General features: G+C 33.7%; 1 protein-coding gene and 1 long non-coding RNA gene across 2 annotated transcripts in view; one reads left to right on the top strand and one right to left on the bottom strand.

The window, feature by feature from the left end:
* The window catches only part of LOC100370254 (cubilin-like), a 139,637-nt gene that overhangs the window by 98,022 nt on the left and 16,540 nt on the right, over positions 1–25,075 (bottom strand). The window lies entirely within an intron of this gene.
* LOC144350818 (uncharacterized) lies at positions 1,407–21,719 on the top strand. Its single transcript, XR_013420355.2, has 2 exons — positions 1,407–1,464; positions 21,320–21,719. It is a non-coding gene; the product is annotated as an uncharacterized LOC144350818 (long non-coding RNA).

Genomic DNA, 25,075 nt, shown 5'->3' with positions numbered 1-25,075 from the left:
CATTTTACTTGCCAAATAATCTAACGCAGAAATTCTACCATTCTCAGCACTTTTTTATCAGTGACAATTTAGTAATTTAACACTACTTTCCAGGTTTTATTGCAATTATGAATATTAACAAGCAGCCTGTTGGCCGAGATAGCTCCGCTGTTAGCAATGCACATTGCAGTTAAAGAACTGAAGATATCATTAGAAAAGAATTCAAAAATATCACTTTTCACCAAAAATTACAAAAATATTCATCAAAATTAGATAATTGAAGATATCGTCACAAAATTAACAAATCTGAGAAAGAACCACATGTAGTACCTATATGTATAATATCAAAGCAATTGGACTTGCGGTTTTCAACAAGAAATCGAAAATATCATTTTTTAGCAAAAAATGACAAGAATATTCACCAAAATTAGAGAATTGAAGATGTCATCATGAAATGAACAAATCTAAGAGAGGTCTACCCAAAGTACACACACACCAAGTATCAAAGCATTCAGGCTTGTAGTTTTCAAGAAGAAGTTGAACAAGCAGCCTGACGGCTGAGATAGCTCCGCTGTTAGCAATGCACATTGCAATTAAAGAACAGAAGATATTAGAAAATGAACAATATGTATAGTATCAAAGGAACAGGTTTTTAACAAGAAGTCAAAAATATTACTTTTTACCAAAAATGACAAAAATATTCACCAAAATTAGAGAATTAAAGATATCATTACAAAATGAACAAATCTGAGAGAGGTCCACATGTAGTACCTATATATGTAATATCAAAGCAATTGGACTTGCGGTTTTTAACAAGAAGTCAAAAATATCACTTTTTACCAAAAATATTCATCAAAATGAGAGAATTAAAGATATCATTACAAAAATGAACAAATCTGAGAGAGGTAGAGTAGAATTATTATTAATCAAAATGTCCAACTATCACAGATGAGCAGATTTCACAAATGGATAGGTTGGGTACAGATTATTGGTAGATCACCTGCAGAAATGTTATACATGTAGTTTCAAATTTCTCACCTCACAAATGTAAAATGTAGTTGTCAGAGTTTTTACGATCTGAATAAACTATTTTAAATATGTACATTTTGAAAAGGCAGGTACCATCCATGACTGACAAGATAGTTGAATTCTCCCAAATGCACAATTAATGGACATGTGCCTTTTATTTTAGCACCTGTGCAATGAATAGTCAACTATGCAACCACTAACTGTATGCCAGACAACATTGTAGCCCATCCCACTTTCTGTTGCAGACCATTGTGCTTAAAATGATATAAGAGCTTACTGAGTGTCTACAAACCATGCTCAATAAAATATGTAAATAAGACTAGGAGGGGAAAGTCTGATTCTAACCACATGACCCGAGTAACACTCTGTGATAATTGAACTGAGCATGCTCAGTATACAACAAGCCACAGGATCAAAGGCGACAAGAGAGGGAGAGAAAAATATTCCGATTACCAGGTGAGAACTGATTTTAGCAAAAACAATTAACAAAACTTCACAACTGTTATTTATTATACATTTGATGCTGATGCAGGATCTGGCACAAAAACAAAGTTTAAAGTAGATTCCAATCTAGGGCAGATAAAATGATTTGCATATACTCATAAATGTAAAGTTAGCTTAGTTATAATGCAAGTCATGTAACAACACAGGTTTTTTACTATAGACATCAGAGTAATGGTTAACTGAAATTATTTCCAGATATTTTTATTTAAAATACCCTGGGGATTACAAACCTACTGTGGAATACTTTATTTTTGCTTGGAATTAATTTTCGCTGAAGGAATGATTCAGTAAAAATAATATCCAGCAAATATACCTTTTTTCCCTATATTTCACATTCAACTAATTAAAAATCAGTAAAAATAAATATCATACAAAACACCCAAAAAATTTTATTCAGCAAAAATTAAATCCAGCTGTTAAAGTATTTCACCATATTTACCAAACAAGCAGCCTTTCAGCTGAGATAGCTTCACTGTTAGCAATGCACATTTCAATTAAAGAATTGAAGATATCATGAAATGCATAATATCAAAGCAATATCACTTTTTACCAAAAATATTCATCAAAATTAGAGAAATAAAGATATCATCATAAATTGAATAAATCTAAGAGAGGTCGACCCAAGGTACATACTATACTCTGGGTCTAAGAGTGAAACTTTAAGTGGTTTTAGATTGAGGATAGTTTTTTATTGTTAAGAACTTTTCTAGGTTGATGACACTGCGACAACTATCTAAATAAAAAGGTCAGAAACACCAATGAACTTACAAACCTTAAGGTTCTAGAATGGTGTAGTTGGCACATAAAACCACCATGTTTTGTATTCATGGATAACAAAATTATGTTATACATGTACATGTGTACGACACATTTCCCCTCAATATCTGTGCATAAGTGTCAATAGACATGTGCAGTATGAACGTCACCTCAGTTATCAGACTACTACACCTTTGAATCACTCTCACAACCATAGCCATCTCATTCTGTGTAGGATGATTTAAAATATATCTACCCATTGACACCACTGCATCAAAAATTAAATATGCATATTGTTTTAGTAATTTTTTATATATAGAACGACGCATTGTCACTATGAATCTATAATTCTTTAACCTTTTTTTAGTAGCAGTAAAAAGAACAGGTCAGTTTTAAAAACTACCAATTATTCCTAAAATGAACCAGACCGAATTAATTTCACTGGTTGCACCCCATTCAACCCCTTGCAGGTTTACAATTCTGTTCTGCATAACATACTATAATAATAATAATAATTTATAAATCAATTAAATTTCCATTGATTAAAGATCTTGATCAAATTTTTCAAAAAAAAAATACGAGTTTACTTTATGAAAGGTAACGAAAGTTTACTTTGCCGTTCAATAGAGTTGAAATTGACAATTATCAGAACTAAGAGGATAATAGATCGCATTTGGTGAGTACGTGTATTGCATTCGTTATAGGTCACATGACATAATTAATGAACACATGCCTTTACAATTCACATAATAAAGACTTAGTTACGAGGTTGAACAATAAGTAGACCGTATAAACTTTAGAAACCGATCTATTTTGGTGACCCAGTCCTTATTTAAACTCATTTACAGGCAGTCAACAAACAAAAAAAACTTTTTAAAAAGCAGTCTGCACTACAGATACTTGACGCATGAACTCTGTGATTATGTAATATGCTCAAATAAAATTGTATTTCCCTTAGTATATTATTATCCCAGTATTTTTTTGTTGTTGACTATTTGGTATGTCCATAAAATAAACTATTGACTTTTTTTGTATATTACAGTATTTGCCTGACACCCGTCCATCCAAAACCTTGCCATGAGCGATGTTTTGGCAGGTAGTCATTTTTGGTGACCAAAAACGCTATCCACATTATCATCATGAAAAATGTTGAATAATTCAATGCTCAGTTCATCTGGTGAAAATGACTAATTTCATGTTTTTACACCAAAATCAATGCCAGATCATACTGCAACATTGAATACCAATCGCTTGCATTTGCCCTCAGCAACATTCAGAAACTCCTGAATAAGTTTGTTTGGCACGACCCTGCATTCTGATTGAAATATCTGGGTAAGAAATGCAGTCAGGTCTACTCATGCATGAAAAAAAACATGACAGATAATGTTACACATACAGCGATTGTGTGTGACTGAAAATATTCATTTAAATAAGTTAAATAAAACTCGCATTTCATAAAAAACCAACAAATTGTGTTTTTTGTACGATAATATAATTAAAGCAGGAGGGGTCATCACATGCACGAGAATCGAGTCCTAGGTGACGATAACTATACATGCAAAAAACGCAAAGGCTCATGGGTAGATGTTAGTTTGTAAACAATGACACGCTATGGCCATCTGACGCATGCGCAGGTGACGACTTCCCCGCTTAAGATTGAGTGGTTATCAACGTTTTTAAAATAGACCATTTTCTGTTTACTGCAAGATCCCACATTATGTGTGAAATCAAACGTAAAAACACGACAAACAAAGGTTGTATTTTCTTTTTATTTGAAACTAAATTTATATTTTAATTACCAACAAAATTAAAACCAATGCATATTAATATATTAAAGTCACTGGGTATTTTTTTTATCACAAGGGAAAACTGACACTTTTTTTTCCTGTGTAATTTTAACTATTTGTGACTAAGAGGTAAGATAACAGTTGCATTTCCATGTTTACTAATAATTTATGACAAACCATGGAAGGTACTAGTAGTAGGGAAGGAGAGAGGATGTTATTGTTCATCCCTGTTTCATGATTGCTTTGATTTATTTACCTGGTAAACATTCTTGTAATGTGATTACTGCGTACATGAATAATTAACATTCAGGTCAGCTCCCAAGCAGTCCGAGTTTTACAATGATAAATTGACACCAAAGTCACACAACATGACCAAATCACATATCTTTGTAAAATAAAGATATTATATTTCAATAACAAGTTTCCATGATCATACCAGGACTCTAGCACCATATTTCACACACAAAGTATTTAAAAGTCAGTTTTTCATGAAACAAAATGGCATAGCAAGTTGCGATCACCTTTTTTTTTATCAGCTCTAAAAATCTGGTAAAATAATAAATAAATAAATAAGCAGAAGCGATGATGGGTTAAAAAAAACAAATTGACAACAACAATAAAGCTTGAAACAAAAGATATAAATATGGATTAAAACAAATCCACTCTCCTTCTCTACTACCTTCCATGGACAAACCAATGTGAAAATAGAGGGCGCTCTGACTGAGTTGCAAGAAATTACAATACAGGCTTAGAAACAGTTTTAGCCCACTTTTCAATTCAGAAATTTATAAGAAATTAAGTATGAACAAGGAAATTTTTACCCAAAATACTGTAAATGCAAAAAATTTATCACTGTCTTTTTCATTTGGTTATTTTCGCGAACAAATTAAATCTTCTGAATTAAATTCCCATATGTGAGAATGTACAATACCAATAGAATTTATTGCCTCATTGAACAATTTTAATGATCAAAATAGTAACGAAAATTGGCTTTATAAATTGAAAATTCACTAATATAAAATTAAATGGCAAATTGCTGGAGATTTTGTAGCTTTATCAGATAATTTAATGAAATCTGACAAAAAATTACCAATGTTTAAAACATGAAAGAATATTTTAATTAATTTTAAATTTAGTCAAATTAGCATATTATATTATTAAGTCTGTATTCAAATAAATGAGGGAAACATTTAAAATTATATCAGAAGCTATAACTTGCATAATATTGATAATTCTGATAAAAACAATAGGATAACCACATTTGAACAGTGAGGGTATAAACTACCATTTAGCTAATAGAAGTATGGAGGTAGTAAATATTACTTGACCACAGACAGCAGTCATTTACGTAAGTAACTATTAAATTTAATATGGAATCACCATAAAATTAACAAATCTCAGTGAGAACTTCCCAAGTATTTCTCACCAGAGGACAAATATTAATGCACATTGCCGAGATTATTTTGAAAAATAAAAATACAAAAGAACATCTAGACACAGGTGAAAAGTAAGATAATCACTAAACTACTAGCAGTGTAATGAGAGTGGTAATTTTTTAATTTTTAGGCAGAAATTGACAATGGAAACGTTGCAAAACAACTTATAATGAAGTATGACAAGTAATAGTCAATAATATGATTACAGCAATTATTCAGAGCCCATACCATTAATATTATTAGAACAAGTACTTTTGTAATTGACAGGTAGGTTTCTATGTTCCAAATAAGTCATATTTTAATGATTCAGTACATAATACACATACTTTATTATTAACTCAAGCGTTTACGTAAACAAACTATCAAATAACTAGATTATCAGTAAACAGACTGATTTCACCTAAACAACTGTACAAGCCAGTGGACTTAAATTTCTCAAAATAATTATGTCGAACTTGTTAAACTTTGTTTATTTCGCTAACAACACCCACAAATTCAGAGTGTTTGTGTTATCAAAAGATTTGCATTGTTACCATGGTAATCAATTTACTTTTTGGTGTCAGATCACCAATATTCGTTAAAACTGCTCTAACTGAGCAGACAGTCATGCACTAAATAAGACACACTAGTAGTAGTTTTCTGGAGCTTGGCCACTTGACTATTATAATTTCAGATTAAAACTTTAAGCCAAAACATCGCTCCTCTACTTGTGTATTTTATTAAGTCTTCCATGTTTTAGACCACTTCAAACCCTGAAATACGTTCATACAACACTTCTGTATTGTTGTGTTCCATTATAAACACTACTGTTTTTGGGAAGATGCCAATAAGACAGCGCATAATTTGGAAAAGATTCAAACGAATTGCGTACTTGTTATTTACATAATGCGATATGTACAAATACCCCGTACATCTGATATCAGATAACTTTTCTCATAACTTTTACGAGCATTTTATCAGAAACATATTCTGTACATTTATTCTTTTAATTGGAATGACTGACATGCAACTGTAACCTTGAAAACATGCTTTGTGGTATCACAGTATTAGAAATGTGAGGAAGTACACTTGTAATAAATACTTTAGTCCAAAATCGGGAACCTTTAATTTGGGTTTAATATGTTCATCCACTCGTCTGTCTGTCATGGTTCAGTTGAATGTTTGCTTACAAGTACTATACTCGTAGGTTTATACTATAGGTCATGTGGTTTTGTGATTCAATGAAATTTGTACATCATTTTAACAACTGTTTCTCTCAGAAAACTTGTATGATTTTGTTCAAACTCTGTACAATGACTCTACATACTAGATTTTGGTTGCACATTACATTTTTTAGTAATTCTACCAAATATGGTCAGTCCATTCATTCACAGCGCTATTTATCCAAATTTACACCCACAATTCTGGATCGCTGCTGCTGATAGAATTTGACATCAAATAAAGAACAGGAACTGTGAATTGAAAATGTCTGTTATGTTGCAACTCTTTAAGAAAACAAATTTACCCTAAAACATAATTGTAAATCATTAAATTTTCACTTCAACCATTTGAATGCCAAATATTCAAATTTTCAAATAATGAACATTGTAAAAATAAAGATCCATTTGTATATAAACAAACAAGGCAACCTGCTGTGATGGCTATTTGTTAGGCATCAACTCTAGCAAACAATTGACAACAAAATACCAAACACTTAAAGAATAAATTTAATTAAATAACCCCCATTTTACTTGCCAAATAATCTAACGCAGAAATTCTACCATTCTCAGCACTTTTTTATCAGTGACAATTTAGTAATTTAACATTACTTTCCAGGTTTTATTGCAATTATGAATATTAACAAGCAGCCTGTCGGCTGAGATAGCTCCGCTGTTAACAATGCACATTGCAATTAAAGAACAGAAGATATCATTAGAAAATGAACAATATGTATAGTATCAAAGCAACAGGACTTGCAGTTTTCAACAAGAATTCAAAAATATCACTTTTCACCAAAAATAATCATCAAAATTAGATAATTGAAGATATCACCACAAAATTAACAAATCTGAAAAAGGTCCACATGTAGTACCTATATATGTAATATGAAAGCAATCAGACTTGCGGTTTTCAACAAGTCAAAAATATCACTTTTTACCAAAAATTAAAAAAATATTCATTAAAATTAGAGAATTAAAGATTTCATCATGAAATGAACAAACCTGAGAGAGGAACACATGTAGTACCTATATATGTAATATCAAAGCAATTGGACTTGCGGCTTTTAACAAGAAGTCAAAAATATCACTTTTTACCAAAAATGACAAAAATATTCACCAAAATTAGAGAATTAAAGATATCATTACAAAATGAACAAATCTGAGAGAGGTCCACATGTAGTACCTATATATGTAATATCAAAGCAATTGGACTTGCAGTTTTTAACAAGAAGTCGAAAATATCACTTTTACCAAAAATATTTACCAAAATTAGAGAATTGAAGATATCATCATGAAATGAACAAATCTGAGAGAGGTCTACCGAAGGTACATATACACCAAGTATCAAAGCATTCAGGCTTGTAGTTTTCAAGAAGAAGTCAAAAAAGTAAAACATTGACACGGACAACGACGGACGGACGACGATGGATGACGGACAACGACGGACAATCACTCATATGATAAGCTCCGCTCGACAAAGTCGACAGCGGAGCTAAAAATGGGAGTGGTGTGGGTGAATATTCAGTGAATAATATAAAATGTGAATAGCTTTCACCCCACTCCCATTTCAAAAGTGTAACCCTAAAAATTTGAAATCAGATATTGTACAGGTTGATCAACTTTGTGAAATTGCAACAAGTATTGCTGACGAAATACTGAAGAGGTTAATAGCCTGTAAATACCAGATACCATATCATATATTCCAGCATAGGGGGGGTGCAAGTAATAGCCAGTGCCTGTCACCGAAAGTCTATACATTATTTTGCATACCATGAAAGTCCATAGAAGCGGTCAATGGACTGTATTAAGTTTGTTTTGACATTGTTAAAAAGACGCTGTTATTGTATGGATCCATTACAAAACATTATTCTTTGAAAGTAGACCAATATTATGATCAGAGGTACATGTATTAAAGCTATATAGGAATCAGTCTTTTTACACAGTCATCAGACTGCCCGAAATTTTAAACAGCCACTCCATATTTTAGACAAATATAAAATATCATTGAATAGGCTTTACAAACTTATCCAATTTTCATTGAAAATTTAAAAATAACTATAAATAGTTTTTATAAAAAGTTTAGACAAACATTTTCCATTTTCTGGCTATAACCTTGCTTTGCACGTTGTATAAAAGCAGTTTATTTTTCAGTCATTTTCTTTTTTTTTCAATATCTACGACACATCATCAGCTATCACCAAATAAAAGAGTACTAGACATGTAACAACTGATTTCTTAACTGTTTTACAAGGAGTAAACAGCACAAGTTGGTGGTGAAAGATTCTATCGGTATGAAATATAGTGATATGAAAATAATTTAACAAAACTAGCATTTCAAAAACAGATGAAGTCAAACTTATCATGGGGTATTTCAATTCAGAAATTAAACAAATCTGTAATGAGAAAATTTAGATTTAGATTCAAAACAAATTATGAAGGATTGAATTCTGGAAAGAATGCCTTAAATAAAAAGCTTAGAACATATGTAATGTTTAAATATACTGAACCATATTTATCTGTACTTCCCCTCAAAGAAAGAATTACTTTATGTAAATTTATGTAAATTTAGAACCAGTAACCTTGCTATTGAAACAGGTAGACACACTCAAACCAAAACTCAAATTGAAAACGATACTTGCATACTGTCCTCAAAATTAAACTGAAGATGAATTACATTTCTTCATGAATTGTCTCTACAACACTTATCAAGACGAAATGAAAGAAAATATTGAACTCTCTAAAGAAATAGATAATAAACAAAAGACATTTATTTATATATCGGATGAGCAATAATAACAAACGTATAATTAAACAAGTAGGGAAGTATATTTACGGATCTTTTGAAATCAAAAATAAAAATTCTTTATAAACTCCTTACAAGGTACATGTACTTTCATATACTATTGCTTTTATCTTATTATCAACTAAATCAACTTCCTTTTATTACTTTATTGCTGTAGACTGATAGAAAGATTGTATTTCTAAGGATGCAATAAAGAATATTATTATACATCTGTCACTGTAACGCCATAAGTTATGGCGTGTCGTCATTTTGCAGTATTTTACAGGGTATTTTCATCCTACTATATTAGGAAATTACGTGCATAAGCGTCCTCTAATAATAAAAACAAACATGGCTGCCACTGGGGTTTGACCAACAGACTCCACACAAAGAAGTTCGCTGATTCACATTGGAAGGAAAAGATGTATAATAATACTCAGACAGTACACTGTGCATCGATCTCCACTGCGTCTCGACCGATACTTCAGCTGTACTGTATTTGTGCATACTTTGAGGTATAATAACCTCATAGTATTATTATTATTATTAGGAGCGTCCTGTTTTGAAAATCCATTTTAAATCAGTATGAAATAACGTATTCTTGGTAAATAGCTTTATTTTCCCTATTAAACATTTTGGGAGGGCTAACAAAAATTGGATGCGAAACTGGTAAACATGTTGTATTATTACATGTATTTTTTTTTTTACATGGGTGTCAAGTATACATTACATGGTATTTCATCTTGAGGGAGAGGGGAGGGGGACAGGAAATATATGTAACATTATCATATAATCCTTATCAGTGGGAGGTACAGTGTAAAATGGGGCAGGAATGCATCTCCTCCTAGTACCAAGCATTGCACAGTACCAGTGGTAAACCTCATCTGACTTTCAACACTGGCAGGATTGACAAACAGCTTGCAATAATTATAATCAGTTTTAAATGACACTGACTTACACAAATTTTATTCATCAATCCTTAGCCTACCAGCTGTATGTACATTTCCACTGACTTGAGCAGATAAGGGTTAAAGTTTCTCTTCATTCATTCATTGACAAGCACAACAACTGAGATAGGCAACTTGCCAAATATAATGTTGTGTTAGTCAGTAAGTCAGTCGAAAAAATAAAACAAACATTCCTAGCTAACTACAAGAACAAGAGATCAATAAATGCCAAACTTATTACAAAGCTAATTTTATACTGGGATAAATAGAGTCAGTTATGTTTGTCTGACACTATTACAGTGAAAGACATGAAGCTGGGGATGTTTTATCAAAAATCATATGAATTTTTAGAATTCAAACTGATCAATTCTGAATGCAATATGACATCATCGCGACTCAATGTTATTCAGCTAATTCAAGTTCATCAAATCAGCAAGTCCTTTATTTTAAATAAGTGGGCGTTGGCAGTTATGTCACTTTAAGGATTGCATGCCTAATATGGGCATAGACAATGTACAGCTCTCGACAAATGCTTTATTCCTGACAAGTGTTAGAGTTCTTTTATCTTTCTTGTCATAATTTTTATTTTAATTTCAATGAAACCTGATGGTAAACTATGGTACAGTTTCCTGGCTTTCCCTACAGCTAAAAGATGTACCATTTTCCAGTTTGGCCATGAAAAGAATCAGGTTATCAGAATTGCATTATTTTTTGGGTTCACTACCCCCCCCCCCCTCCCATCCACATACTACTAAGAGTGAGGGTGTGTTACCCTCAAAGTCTGTTTCTGGAACCCATAATACATATATAAGAGTAGGATCCTCATTAATCTCTCCCTAAAAAGTTACAAAAAAAAAAAGAAATATATCTACGAAATATACAAGATTTTTTGGATACCTTTTTTACAACACCAAATGGGAAAATGAAACAAAAAAGGCATATTTTCTATATTTATCTGTTGAGCCAAATAATCACAATAATTTTGTTGACTTACTTGATATTCTTTAAGATTGTAGTATAAAATAATGGAAAGCATGCTGAATTTTGCATGAAAATGAGCTTGAAATTTATTTTGATTTTATAAAGAACCATATCTAGATTTCTTACAGGTGCTTAAAAATTCTCATTTATTTGCAAACATAATACTACAAGATGTGATAAAATCTAGGAAAAACTAAAATGTGGTGCATGTCGCCTATAGAGGGCACTGTACCTAATCAGGTTATCTTGTCTTCTCACTGTCCTATCATTGGTGGACTGGCATATTTAAATTAAATGTTTGTTGTTGATTTTTACAATAATGCTCAAATGAACTTTAAAATTAATGTAAAATCAAATTTAAAGTTTCTAAAATACTGTATTTGGAAAAATTTCACTTGCTTGCAGTCTGTTGCGATTTTGATGAAAAATTCTTGAAAAATAAATATAAATTGCTTAAACGAGGGGTGAACACGAAAGTCATGTGACTGCAAAATCCCAACAGACTTGCCATCAGTGTAAGCACTCTCACAATACGTCATACGGTGGGTGGAGCAGCCGAGCCACGGAGTTTGTGTGTGGTTTCCGGGGTCTCAGTTGATATGTCAATTAGCCTGTCTTCTGATTGGTTAAAACTTATTAGACATGTCAACCATTACAAGCCGGAATCTGGCTGGTAATGTGAGGGCACTTACAATGATGGCAAGTCTGTTGGGATTTCGCGGTCACATGACTTTGGCGTTCATCCCTTGATTACGCAATTTATATTTCAATAATTTTTCAGCGAAATCGCAACAGACCGCAAGCAAGTGTAAATCATAAGCAGTACAATACAATTTTGTGCAAGTCACTGCAGCTGAAACAAAATATTCCACGCTATGTAAATGTTCGCTGTGATTATCTTTGATTCACCAAATTTGTTGTTTGCAAAAGCAGTGATCTGTTTCTATTTTAAAATGTGTTTCCATTGTTTTATAGTCATTTCATGGTGATTACGTTTCATAATTTTGCAAGTGTGTTTGGTTTTAAATGCTCAAAACAGTGATATCATAAGACAGGACAGAGGTGTCAAGTTACTATTCAAACCTTGCAGCAATTCAGGGTACTGTGGTTTTAAATCTAACAGCTACGATTGTGAATTTATAACCAAATCAGCAGTTTGTGTTACACGGAGTTAGTAGCAATGAGAGAAACAAATACAAGGCTTTTTATTACCCTTTCAAGACTAATAAAAAAAACTTACAAATCATGCAACCTGTTGGACTAAGTGTACAGCATAGAGAATCAGAATATTTATCAAAAAATACACATCTTTTTGAAAGATTTTGTAATTCAAGGGCAGATTTGGGGGTCTGATTTTATTTTATTTTCTTTTTCATGAAAATCCAATGTTGAATATTGTGAAAAATGTATAGTGTAAAAAAAAACCATATTCGCTTGTTAAAATATTTGGGTCATTAAAATAAACTTAATTTTGACCACAGACACTTACAGTTTACATAAAAACAGAAAATGACATAAAATTTTAGGTGAGGATTATATCAAATCCTGTCCATCTACTAGTACTGTACTGTACTGTAGTAATTTATTTTAGTAGAATTAATTTTCGGTGAAAAGACTTTTTGGGTGTTTATATGGTAATAATTTATTGATTTTTGAAAAGTTGAATGTAAAATACGAGAAGAAAGTTATATTCACTGGATTTTATATTCACTGAATCATTCCTTCAGCAAAAATTAATTCCAATCGAAAATAAAATATTTAATAAACATTCACTTCCGTAGGAAGACAAAGCAATTCAACTCTCAGCGATGCAGGTCAGACGACCACAATCCAGGACTTTAATAGTCTATTTATGGAGTGTATTCCAAGCTTCTAAGCAATGAAGATCATGCAAACTTTGTTACAGTGAGTTGAAAAGGTCTAACTTAAATCCTTTGATTCTGTTGACTGACAGGGCCGCTACTACATTTACATATTAATAACTATAAGTATAACTAACTGGGTATAACTATAAGTGCTAATGGCAAACATAAAGAGGGTATCAATAATTTAAAAAATAAAGGGATGAAAGCTCTCTTTGCTTTGAAATGCAAACTCGGTTATGACAACTCACTAAACATACCCCTCCAACTATCTTTATTTGACAAACTGATAAGACCAATTATTGTATATGGTAGTGATGTTTGGGGGTGATGAGAGCACAACTAAGTCTGCAATTGAGGATGTCCATCTTTCATTTTGTCGGTTCATTCTTGGTCTCTCAAAATTCACACCAAAAATGGCTGTTTATGGTGAGCTAGGAAGGTACCCCATTGACTGTTTTATCAAGAAACAACAACTTAAATATTTCAACCGGGTAACAAACTCTGATAACACATTACTAAGAGAAGCCTACTTAGTAAACAAGAATGTAAAAAGTAAATGGTTTACAAGTGTAGAAACCCTCATGCAAGATTTAGATGTTGTCACCATTGTAAACTCAAGTGAAAAAATAATTAAGAAAAATTTAGACTTTATTCATAAAAAAATAAACAAATCATTTGAGAACCAATGGATCTTAGACATGCATAATGATAATAGAAAACTAACCTTGGCTAAAAACAAACTAAGAACATACAGACTTTTCAAACAAGATTTAAAAATTGAAAATTACCTAATTAATATGCAGAACCATGGTCTTAGAAGGTTAATTGCAAAATTCAGGACAAGCAACCATGACCTTAAAATTGAGAAAGGCAGACATAATAATGTGCGGCTGGATAAAAGAACATGTGATATGTGCAGCCAAAATATAGTTGAGGATGAGCAACATTTTGTAATGAAATGTCCAGCTTACAGTCACCATAGGGACAAATTATTCCTGACTGCACAAAATAAAATTCCAAATTTTGATAAAGAAAATAGTCAGAATAAATTCATTTTGATTATGGCAAACCATACTCTAGCACCAGCCTTAGCTGTCTTCTTAAAAAACAGCTATGGAACAAAACAGCAACAACTATCAGTGTATTAGGCCACATTCTGTGTTCATTCTATATTCTGTATCCACCATTGGCTGCAAATTGTATTTTTTTGTTTTTGACTTGTTTTTATTTTTTGTTTTCTTTTTTAGATTGTAGTTTTTTTTTTTTAATTTCTTTCTGTAAGACCCTTTTTATCCTTTCCTAAGGATTTTATGCGTCTAATAAAAATATATTAACAAATCATACAAGAGCAGCATGTGTGCAGGTTATTCATCTAACCAAAACACAACTGAAATCAAACTGCAACTTCAATACTGTGATTTTGGAATTCATTGTATTTTTCTAGCTAAAATGTTTTCTATGTTTTTATAAATGTTATTTAGTCTGATATTATAGACTGATTTTATTCAATGATAACATGAAAATGTTAACATGAAAATTGTAGTTAAGGGGGTTAAATAGAAATTCATATAGAAATACAGCACATTGTTCAGCGAATTAGTTTTATCTTTTGTGAAAGGAAGCATTAATAATGAATGGCAAGAAGTATTATTTTTAAATGAGAAAATTGAGTAATTCATGAACAGCCATTTCATGAAAGCCATTCACTAAACAGGAAATCAATAGTTCTTTAATTTTAAAATAAGGATGTAGAGGTATTATATACTTCCGACGATACAAGGATATTACCCGGTCGATATTACGGGTGTGTGATATCTTATTCTTCATGTGAACTCTAACTGCCAAGAAATTGAAATTTTGCACAACAAATATTATGAGATTATTTGCAACATCCAATCACATGCAGTTGTGAAAATACTGCCTCATTCTTCTGGTCTACATGTAGGTATGCAGAAAAAGGAACGGTTATTTCTTATGTCAAGTTTGAATCTTGCCATTGTAAGAAAGGTATTACAACTGAGGAGGAAACTTAATAGTTTTCGCTTAGGGTTGGACCATTTGATTTTTGAGGGGAGGGGAGGTCAGAAACGAAAAAAAAAAATTTGCAAAGTGAAGGGTTCTTCAAAAAAAAAATTGCTGCTTCACCAGTGTAAAAAAAAATATTTGTCACTATATGACTTAGGGAAAAATATGGCAATTCTTCCTGCCAACATAAGGGGACACAGAGTACAAGAAGAAACTAGGTCATATATAAATGGATGTCAATAATTCTGGTTTGTGGATTAATTAATAGCAGAGGTAAAATTATTATCTGCATTTCAATATTAATTTCAAAAACAATTTCACTCTAGTTGCATTTAGATTGTATACCATATATGCTCTATTAGAAGAGCATCTCCAATAGAAGCACATGTACGGCAACAATTGCATTGATTGTATACTGATTTATTAAAATATGGTGTATTTTGACCATAGAAACACCTGTTATTTACATAAGAGCATGCGCTGCTAATAGAGCAAATACGGTATTGCATGCAATATCTCTAACAATTTAGCTGTTTTAGTTTAAATACATTTACAGACTAAAACAGAAACATTGTTAGAAAAGTTGCTTGCAATATTGCTGACTACTGTAAAATACTTTATTTTCTCTGGAATTTATTTTCGCTGAAAACAGCTTTCTGGCATTGTGTGGATCAAATTTTCACTATGTTGTATTAAGACTCAATGCAACGTATAGAGAAAGCTGCATTTTCATTGGAATTTATTTTGCAGAAAATTGACTACAGGCAAAACAGGGAAAATAAAATGCCAGTGCAAATAAAGCATTCCACGCTATGTTATGTGACCACAATAATAGACAAGATACATTCATGATTGTATGGAACCATGTCTTATTAAACAAGTAAAAAATAAAATAAAATAAATATCAAAGGAAGCTTAGAAAGAACTTTTGAGTGCTGAGAGTATTATTGGAGACACATTAAAATTATTCAAAATTTAAGATTTGCTTCTCAAACAATTTATGTCTGCTATTTGAGATGCACAACATGAAAAAATGTGATTCACATTATCACAATTTATAATACATACAGAAAATACATTTGATTTTTCTTCCATGGTTTTTATTCTAATTAGTTCCAGAGCACCTCTGCGATGAATTCAATTTAAATCTGATTTTTGTTTAATGCATTATCAGAAATGGGCTAATCATAGATAATCAATATGCATTAAACTAAACATGTCTGTGGATTACCTCAATGAACCAAATGAATTATTATACAATTTGAGAAATTATTATGTATAGATTTAGGTCTGTATATTGTTCCAGGGTGCGTATGTACAAAGTTTCATTATAATGTGATGATTAATCATAACTGAATTAGTTGAAAGCTGAAAAGTAAATTATTATTATAGATTTATATTATTATAGATATTATATAATTATTATAGATGTATATAAACCTAAAACTAACTTGATCATCACATTGTGCTAGAGTATATATGTACCAAGATTCATTAAATTAAGATAAGTACTGTCACAGACCATCTATGTACGAAGTTTCATTGAAATGTGATTATAACCAAAAATTATGATTTATTATGCAAATTAAGTAATTAATATGATCTGATTTTAACCCAAAACTAATCAGTTCTGTGTATTGTCCTAGAACATCTATGTACCAAGATTCATTGAAAAGTAATGAAGTAATAGTACTGTAAAATCTGTATTAGAAGCCACGGCTTCTATTAAAATGGTACAATGCAACAGAGGGGATGCGGCTTCTATTAGAGCATCTACACATATGAGAAATGATGAATTATTGGTTCTCAATTATTCAAATAGAATGGATGCGACTTCTATTAGGGATGCGGTTTCTAATACAGATTTTACGGTACTTGAAATATCAAAAGCTAAAAATTGATTAATTAAGCAAATTAGGTAATTAATATTTCTCATATTTGTCTGTGCATCGTTCTATGTATCTATGCAAGTTTCATTGAAATGTGATGATTAGTACCTGAGATATCAGTGGAAAAGCCGAAAATTGACTAATCAAAACCTAATCAAATCTGCGTATTAGCCCAGAGCACCTATTCACCAAGTTTCATTAAAAACCAACATACGGTTCTTGAGATATCAGATCACACATACAGACAGGGTAACTGCAAAGACTCCCATTGTGTGCTTTGCACACGGGAGTCAAAAATAAATAAAATGTAATAAAATAAATATTAAAATAAATGAGAAAATTTTTTTGTCAGCAAATGTTTTACATCACACTCTTACAGAGCAATCTCGTTCTGACCTACAATCCGACTCTCATCACCCACCTCACTTTCATCACCCATCTCACTCACACTTACTATCTCATTCTCACCACCCACCTCACTTTCACCAACTATTCCACAGTCACCACTCACCTCACTCACACCTACTATCTCATTCTCACCACCCAACCCACATTCACCAACCATTCCACTCACCACCCACATCACTCGCACCAACCATTCCACTGTCATCAGCCACTTTAGTACATGTAGCAGTCACCTGCCTTTTAGCCCTTTTTGTTACAATGTCAGTGATCTTTTGTTGCTTTGTAACAGGATGTGGGGACGATGCACACTTTCTCTTCTTTTTGTTTTCGGACTGCCGACGAACCTTTTTAGTCCCAGTTCGGACGAAGTCCGAAAACGGGGATTATTAGTTTGGTTCCGTCCATCCTTCTGGATCCATTTATCAGACAGCCTTTGACCGATCTCGTTCAAACTTGGTATACAGACAATCTATAATGACCTATATATGCCAATTTTCGTTACGATTCAATTAAATATGGATGACTGGCAGCCATTTTGTCCCTCAAATTTGCTAAATTCTGATATTTAAACGTGAACAGGGCGATTTCAATCAAACTTTGTATGGTGATCATGCATATTGGGTTATTGGTGCACGTCACTTTTTTTCAAGATTCAGTCCAAAATGGCCGACTCACGGCCATTTTGGACTGAACTGAATTTGCCAACTCACGGCCATTTCATTTTTTTTTTCATTTTTGTGCTGATTCCTGTGAAAGATATCGCCTGATTCACTTGAAAGTTTTTACATAGGTACTATACTTCAAGACAATACAACACCATGTTTTGTTTAGAGATTTGATCAAATTTGTCGAAATGGCGGCCATTTTGTTTAATATCTTAAATTCACAGTCTGTAACGTGTCTGAAACTGTTTCCCGAAGCTGAATAGGGCGATTTCAATCAAACTTTATATGATGATCATGTTTATTGGGTTACACGTGCACGTCATATTTTTTTTTCAAAATTTGGACCAAAATGGCTGACTGTTTTGTCTTGAGATTTGATCAAATTTGTCAAAATGGAGGCCACTTTGTCAAAAAACGTAAAATAGCAGTAAAATATTAAGTCTTTTCTACCTCCGTTGAAGATAATGAAAAAAAAATGTTGGATATGATGAACTCCTAAAAAAAAATTTGCAAGCAAACCTACTGATAAAAAAAAAATTTCCAAACACATAAAAAAAAAAAAAAAAAAATTTGCCTTTCACTGAGCTGACCTCCCCCCTCAAAAATCAAATGGTCCAACCCTTATGAGGCTATTTCTATTGCAGTGGTTCCACACCCTGAGAAAATCTCACTAAGCTTTGAGTTCTATCTTATCGTCGATTACCATTATAATTACAATCAGTATCCATGACGTCATAATTCTTAAAGGGCAATGTCATTTGCTATATTATTAAATATGGAGGAAGTTGTAGAAAAATCCTGAATGTCCATGCACCAGTACATTGTCTGTTGACAACAGAGGTGTAGCCACAGTTTTCATAGAAAGAGATGTTATTTTGAGAATAGGTGCACAGTCCTCGACATATTTATTGACCCAATACAATGCCACTAATGATTTGTTTCTTGCCCCCCCCCTCCCTCCCCCGTTTCCCATAACTGATCAACATGTCTGACCATTGTTGACTTCTGTATTTCTTCCATCATACGTCCACATTCCATCAATTCCCAGCTGTTTATGCTAAACGTAGGTGACAATTCCCAAACGTAAATGTCACTGTTGTTCTTAGGATACTTATAGTGTATTTTACCACAGAAATTATATTCTATGAGTGTGACTGCCAGATAAGGGCGTGAAAAAATCTACCAAACACAAATTATGGTAATTATATGTGCTCTCAGCTCAGACGAATATAATTACTGTCTCACTTTAATTAGCGTTCTCACACATGTCACATTCAGTAGATGATTCCTGATTAAAGGGCAGTGGCAGTGGCGCAGAGCGTCTTGGAATTTCATGTAAATAAACAAATGTATTTTACACGTGTTGTATACGTATATCGAACAGGACGCAGCGCGCCAACCACCGCTCTTTAAAATACTTTTGACAGTCCAACAATTGTAGGTAAAATTTTATCATAGCCAAACTATTGGTCTTCCCACCAATTAACAGGTTATTTTTTCTTGTGAATTTATATGAATGTAGCCTGAAGTTCAGCCCAGTTTGTTAGAGCTGTACTGGAACAGCACCCTTGACAAAGGGGTTCTCGTTTAGCTGGTATGAGTTCGGAGTTCAACCCACAAGGTTTATTTGGAACTGAACTTGACTCAAGCTTTTATGCAACAATAAAATGCTGTCAGGTGAGGTGTCAAGTACATCAATCAGCCCCCCCCCCCCACACACACACACTTAAATTTATATAGATAATTAGCTTTTCAGGTGATATAAATTTCTGAAACTAACTTGCCTGCTTTTCACATGTCTATATAAATCAAAGAAGCTGCAAACAACATTCACCACCAACTTACATAAGTGCAGAAATTAATATTGAAAAATATTTGAAATATTACACAATTTGGCCGGAAACATTATGTTCTTAAAACGCAATAACTCATTAGCGAATAGCTCGGAAGTTGTATGTAAAACAACTCTGTTATCAATGCCATGGAATGTTTCCGCTTGCAGAAGACGTCTACCCATAAAAGCCTGTGATCAAATACTTCACTTCTCACCCACTTGCTACTAGACTAACTGACCCACCAGATAAACAAACTTAACCATTAAGCTATTAAACCGTGTAATGCCATCGTCCTATAGTCGACAATAGCCCAGATGAAGACCAGAAAATGCCGTCAGACTGTCAAAACAACGTGTCAGGTATACTTTTGTTCTGCTAGTCACGTTTTTCTTGATGTTTGTTATACAATCACACCGAAAAAAGGAGATTCATGAGCACTGTTGTTCCGCCTACAGCAAATCTGTCAGTATGAAAGAAGCCTTCACAATAGATATTGTTCTTAAGCAGTGAAACGAAGTACTTTAAATAGCACAGCACAGTAAATAAGTACACAATGTACACTCCCACTAGACAACTGAGAGGAGACGTGTATAACCTAATTTTAAAAACTTCTACACAACTAGGTGTTATGAAACAAAAACCCATTATCACAATTGTTGCTTTTGATACATTGTTTTATAAAATGGATTTAAAAACGTGGTTAACTAATGAGACAGGACACAAAAAGCTACTGTTTCTGTTAAAAATCAAGGTTGTTGTTGTGTTCCTGCAACAGATGAAACCACTGGACTGTAAACAATGCGCTATTTACACAAACGAAACATAAAAAGGATGAGTTAGGCTGTGCCAGGTACAGTACTGTGCACTAGGTCCTGGTCAATTAATAAGGTTATTTTTTTTTTTATTGACACCTCAATTAGATGCAATTGTAAATTTTTTGAACTTTTATGAGTTTTCATGTTATGCGTGAAAGTTGCAGACCGAATGTCTATTGCAAAAAGAAAATGATATGATTTGATTTTGATTTTTTTACTGTTCTATGTCAAAATACAGATTTTTCAAAGGGCTTTGAGATATCCTTACTTCATCAAAATTGGCAATCATCAATTGTGTATATCACATTATTAAACATTAAAATATCCAAAAATTCTTTTGTATTTATCAAATCCTGCGCTATGTTTTGATGCTGGTGTGACCTATGTTTGTTTGTTCGTACTGTTTGTCTCATTTCATAGATACCCATAATGTGGGATGTTGAAATTGCCCATTGTTTACTAATTAACAACAAGAGTGCACTAATCATAAATATGAGGCAAGAGATGATGAAATTAGGAAGGAAACTCAGGACAGATTGGGGTTGGAAAAATATTGGAGCAGGATGAAGAATCACCACCGAAATCCCATTGAAAGCGAGACTGCAGCAAAAAACAAGTCGCATGACTCTTGTTCTCAAGGAGATCTCCATACCAATTTGTGACTGAAGCATATTGGACGAAGAATGAATAACTGTAAATAACAGGTACTTAGACAATCAATTCAGATACTCAGTGCCTACAAGAACAAAATAATCAATTTTGTGAGAATGAGAAAGGTAAAAAATAAAGACAGAATGAACGACATTCATAATAAAAGAGTCTTTATCAGTATCACATAGTATTAAGAAGTGGGCATGTCAGTGAATTGAAAGATAAGGTGTGGACAGACCAGTGTGATTAGTTACAGCGGTTCTGAGAATTATTCACTCAGTCAGTTGGCAAGATGACAAAACACTTTGGATTTTGTTTAATCTAAACTTACGATGGCGTCTTATTGACACAAACACAGTTTACATCATTCCATTATCATACTAGAATAATTAATACCGTAAAAATACGGTGACATTTCTATTTTGGTTAATAAAGTTTTTACATACCGGTAGTCGACATAAATGAGACGAGGGAAAAGTACAGTTTTTCAAAATACGTGTTACTAATAATAATATATATAAAGAGGCTAGTTTCATTTGTTTTAACATACGTTAGATTAGCAAATTACTATATTGATTATCCCAATAATTAAAGTTATTTGAAAGTGATGGTGATACATATACGACTTGAACTTCACAATTGTGCTGTCAGGTACAAACAGCTATTTTTTTGAAGAGCATGGCGAACCTTTAATGCATTGAATCTTTCTGTGACGTTCCAGCTCTTTCATTGGAAAAAAAATTGTGAACAAAGCATGTCAATAGTGACCAATAATTCCGCGATTGGAGTACTTAATCTCAATGGTCAAAAGTAATAGAATTCAACATACATGTATGCAAGTCATACCCTAAAACAGAAAAAAACAATGGAGGGAAAAAGTAGCCAATGACCCACTTTTCTTTTCTTTTATTTGCCCATTCGGTCAAGGGTCAACCATTTAAGTTATTGTCAAACAGGTTCAATGACAATGCCATGCTCGATGAAACTCTACCCAGCTTTTCATTGGAATCCCTTTCTGACAAGAACAGCATTACCATTTAATAAGGCATGAAGAAAGTACGGTACACTCACAGTGTGTTCATGACTACGTCTCAGTAACCACATTGGGTGTACGTCTCTTTATTCATTCACTGCTTCACTAGCCTTTCACACAGAACACAAACTTTGACATTTTAATTAAAAGTACAGGACAAAAGCCAACAAGATAACCAGAGAAGTTGGGATGGCACAAACTAAACTTACTAAATATTTAATTTCATTACATTAAAGTGGAGTCATACATGCAAGCATTTGTATCGCATTTTGAATGCCTATAAGAGATTACCAACACCGCATCACTATTAATCCCTACAGAACCTTTAAGAAAGATATAGAAATAGAAAACTACCTACTAGAAATTAAAAATAAAGAACTCACTAAAAATTGAACTGGACGTCAAAATAGAGTGCCTTCAGAACAAAAATTATGTACCAATGGGTGTAAAGTGATTAAAGACTATTATTATTAACACTTGTAAATTGAAAACCACAGAATGAATATCTGCGTTCAATTCTCTAGGATAAATAAGTTTGATTTGAACTAAAAGTTAAACATAGTATTTTTGTTTACTTTCTATGTTTGAAATACAGAATATGAAAGAGTAAGCAGATAATTATGTTGAAAAGTGAGTCTAATGACAGCATTTTTCAAGTTTGTTTTCTCGTCAAATGACTTGAATATACTGCAAAACTTGTGCAAATTTTAAAAGACAGGGTAAATTCCTGAACATTTTGATTTCAATGCATCATTAAGGTACACTGTCAGTTATGGTGAATTTCAATCGGTAACCCAGCGTTACCTGAATTCAACAACAATACATCAGATCAGATTTGGATTATGCATACAATCATAAGCTTTTCATCCATTTTTTATGGTTATTCAGGAACTGTGTTAATCTATATTCAATAGGGAATTTTATTCTGACATCAAAATACAATGTTGAGAATTCAATGCTCTATTAAGAGTATGCCTTCAAGAATTCAGGACTATGCAGTATACACAATGCCGTCCATACAACAGCACTGACAAAGGAATTAAAGCAAATATACACTGTATTTTTGGCATGTCCATAGGTCAGTTGATATAGTAATGTGTGTATGTGGTATGTGTGCGTGTGTGCATGTGTGCGTGTGTGCGTGTATGTGTGGGTATGTGTGCGTGTGTGCGTGTATGTGTGCGCGTGTATGTGTGGGTATGTGTATGTGTGGGTATGTGTATGTGTGGGTATGTGTGGGTACATGTGGGTATGTGTACGTGTGAGTATGTGTGGGCATATGTACATGTGGGTGTGTGCGCATGTGGTGTGCGTGTGTGCATGTGGTGGGTGTGTGTGCATGTGGTGGGTGTGTGTGTGCGTGTGGTACGTGCATGTGTGCATGTGGTGTGTGTATGTGTGGGTATGTGTGCATGTGTGGGTATGTGTGCATGTGGTATGTGTGCATGTGGTATGTATTGTGCGTGTGGGTGTGTGTGTGGGTGTGTGTGCGTGTGGGTGTGTGTGCGTGTGGGTGCGTGTGTGTGTGCATGTGGGTATGTGGGTATGTGTGCGTGTGGGTATGTGTGCGTGTGGGTATGTGTGCGTGTGTGCATGCGGTATGTGTGCGTTTGTGCATGTGGTATGTGTACTTGTGGGTGTGTGTGCGTGTAGTATGTGTGCGTGTGGGTATGTGTGCATATGTGTACATGTGTGCATGTGGTGTGTGTGTGTGGGTATGTGTGCGTGTGGGTATGTGTGCGTGTGCATGTGGGTATGTGTGCATGTGGGTGTGTGTACATGTGGGTATGTGTGAATGTGTGCATGTGGTGTGCGTGTGTGCATGTGGTGTGCGTGGTGTGCATGTAATGTGCGTGTGGGTATGTGTGTGTATGTGTGCATGTGTGTATATGTGTGCATGTGTGCATGTGTGCATGTGTGCATGTGTGCATGTGTGTGCATGTGTGTGTGTATGTGAGTGTATGTGTGCATGTGTGTGCATATGTGTGCGTATGTGTGCATGTGGTATGTGTCCGTGTGGGTATGTGTGCATGTGGGTGTGTGTGCATGTGGGTGTGTGTGCGTGGGTGTGTGGGTATGTGTGGGTATGTGTGGGTATGTGTGCGTGTGGGTGTGTGGGTGCGGGTGTGGGTGTGTGTGCATGTGGGTGTGTGTGTATGTGGGTATGTGTGCTATGTGTGCGTGTGGGTATGTGTGCGTGTGGGTATGTGTGCGTGTGGGTATGTGTGCGTGTGGGTATGTGTGCGTGTGGGTATGTGTGCGTTTGTGCATGTGGTATGTGTACGTGTGGGTGTGTGTGCGTGTAGTATGTGTGTGTGGGTATGTGTGCGTATGTGTGCATGTGTGCGTATGTGTGCATGTGTGCGTATGTGCGTATGTGTGCATGTGGGCATGTGTGCATGTGGGTATGTGTGCATGTGGGAATGTGTGCATGTGGGAATGTGTGCATGCGGGAATGTGTGCATGTGGGAATGTGTGCATGCGGGAATGTG

This window comes from Saccoglossus kowalevskii, chromosome 21, assembly GCF_978046115.1.
Source record: "Saccoglossus kowalevskii chromosome 21, keSacKowa6.1, whole genome shotgun sequence".
NCBI lineage: Eukaryota > Metazoa > Hemichordata > Enteropneusta > Harrimaniidae > Saccoglossus > Saccoglossus kowalevskii.
Note: the sequence above shows the minus strand (reverse complement) of the source record. Positions and strands in the feature narration are given on the sequence as shown.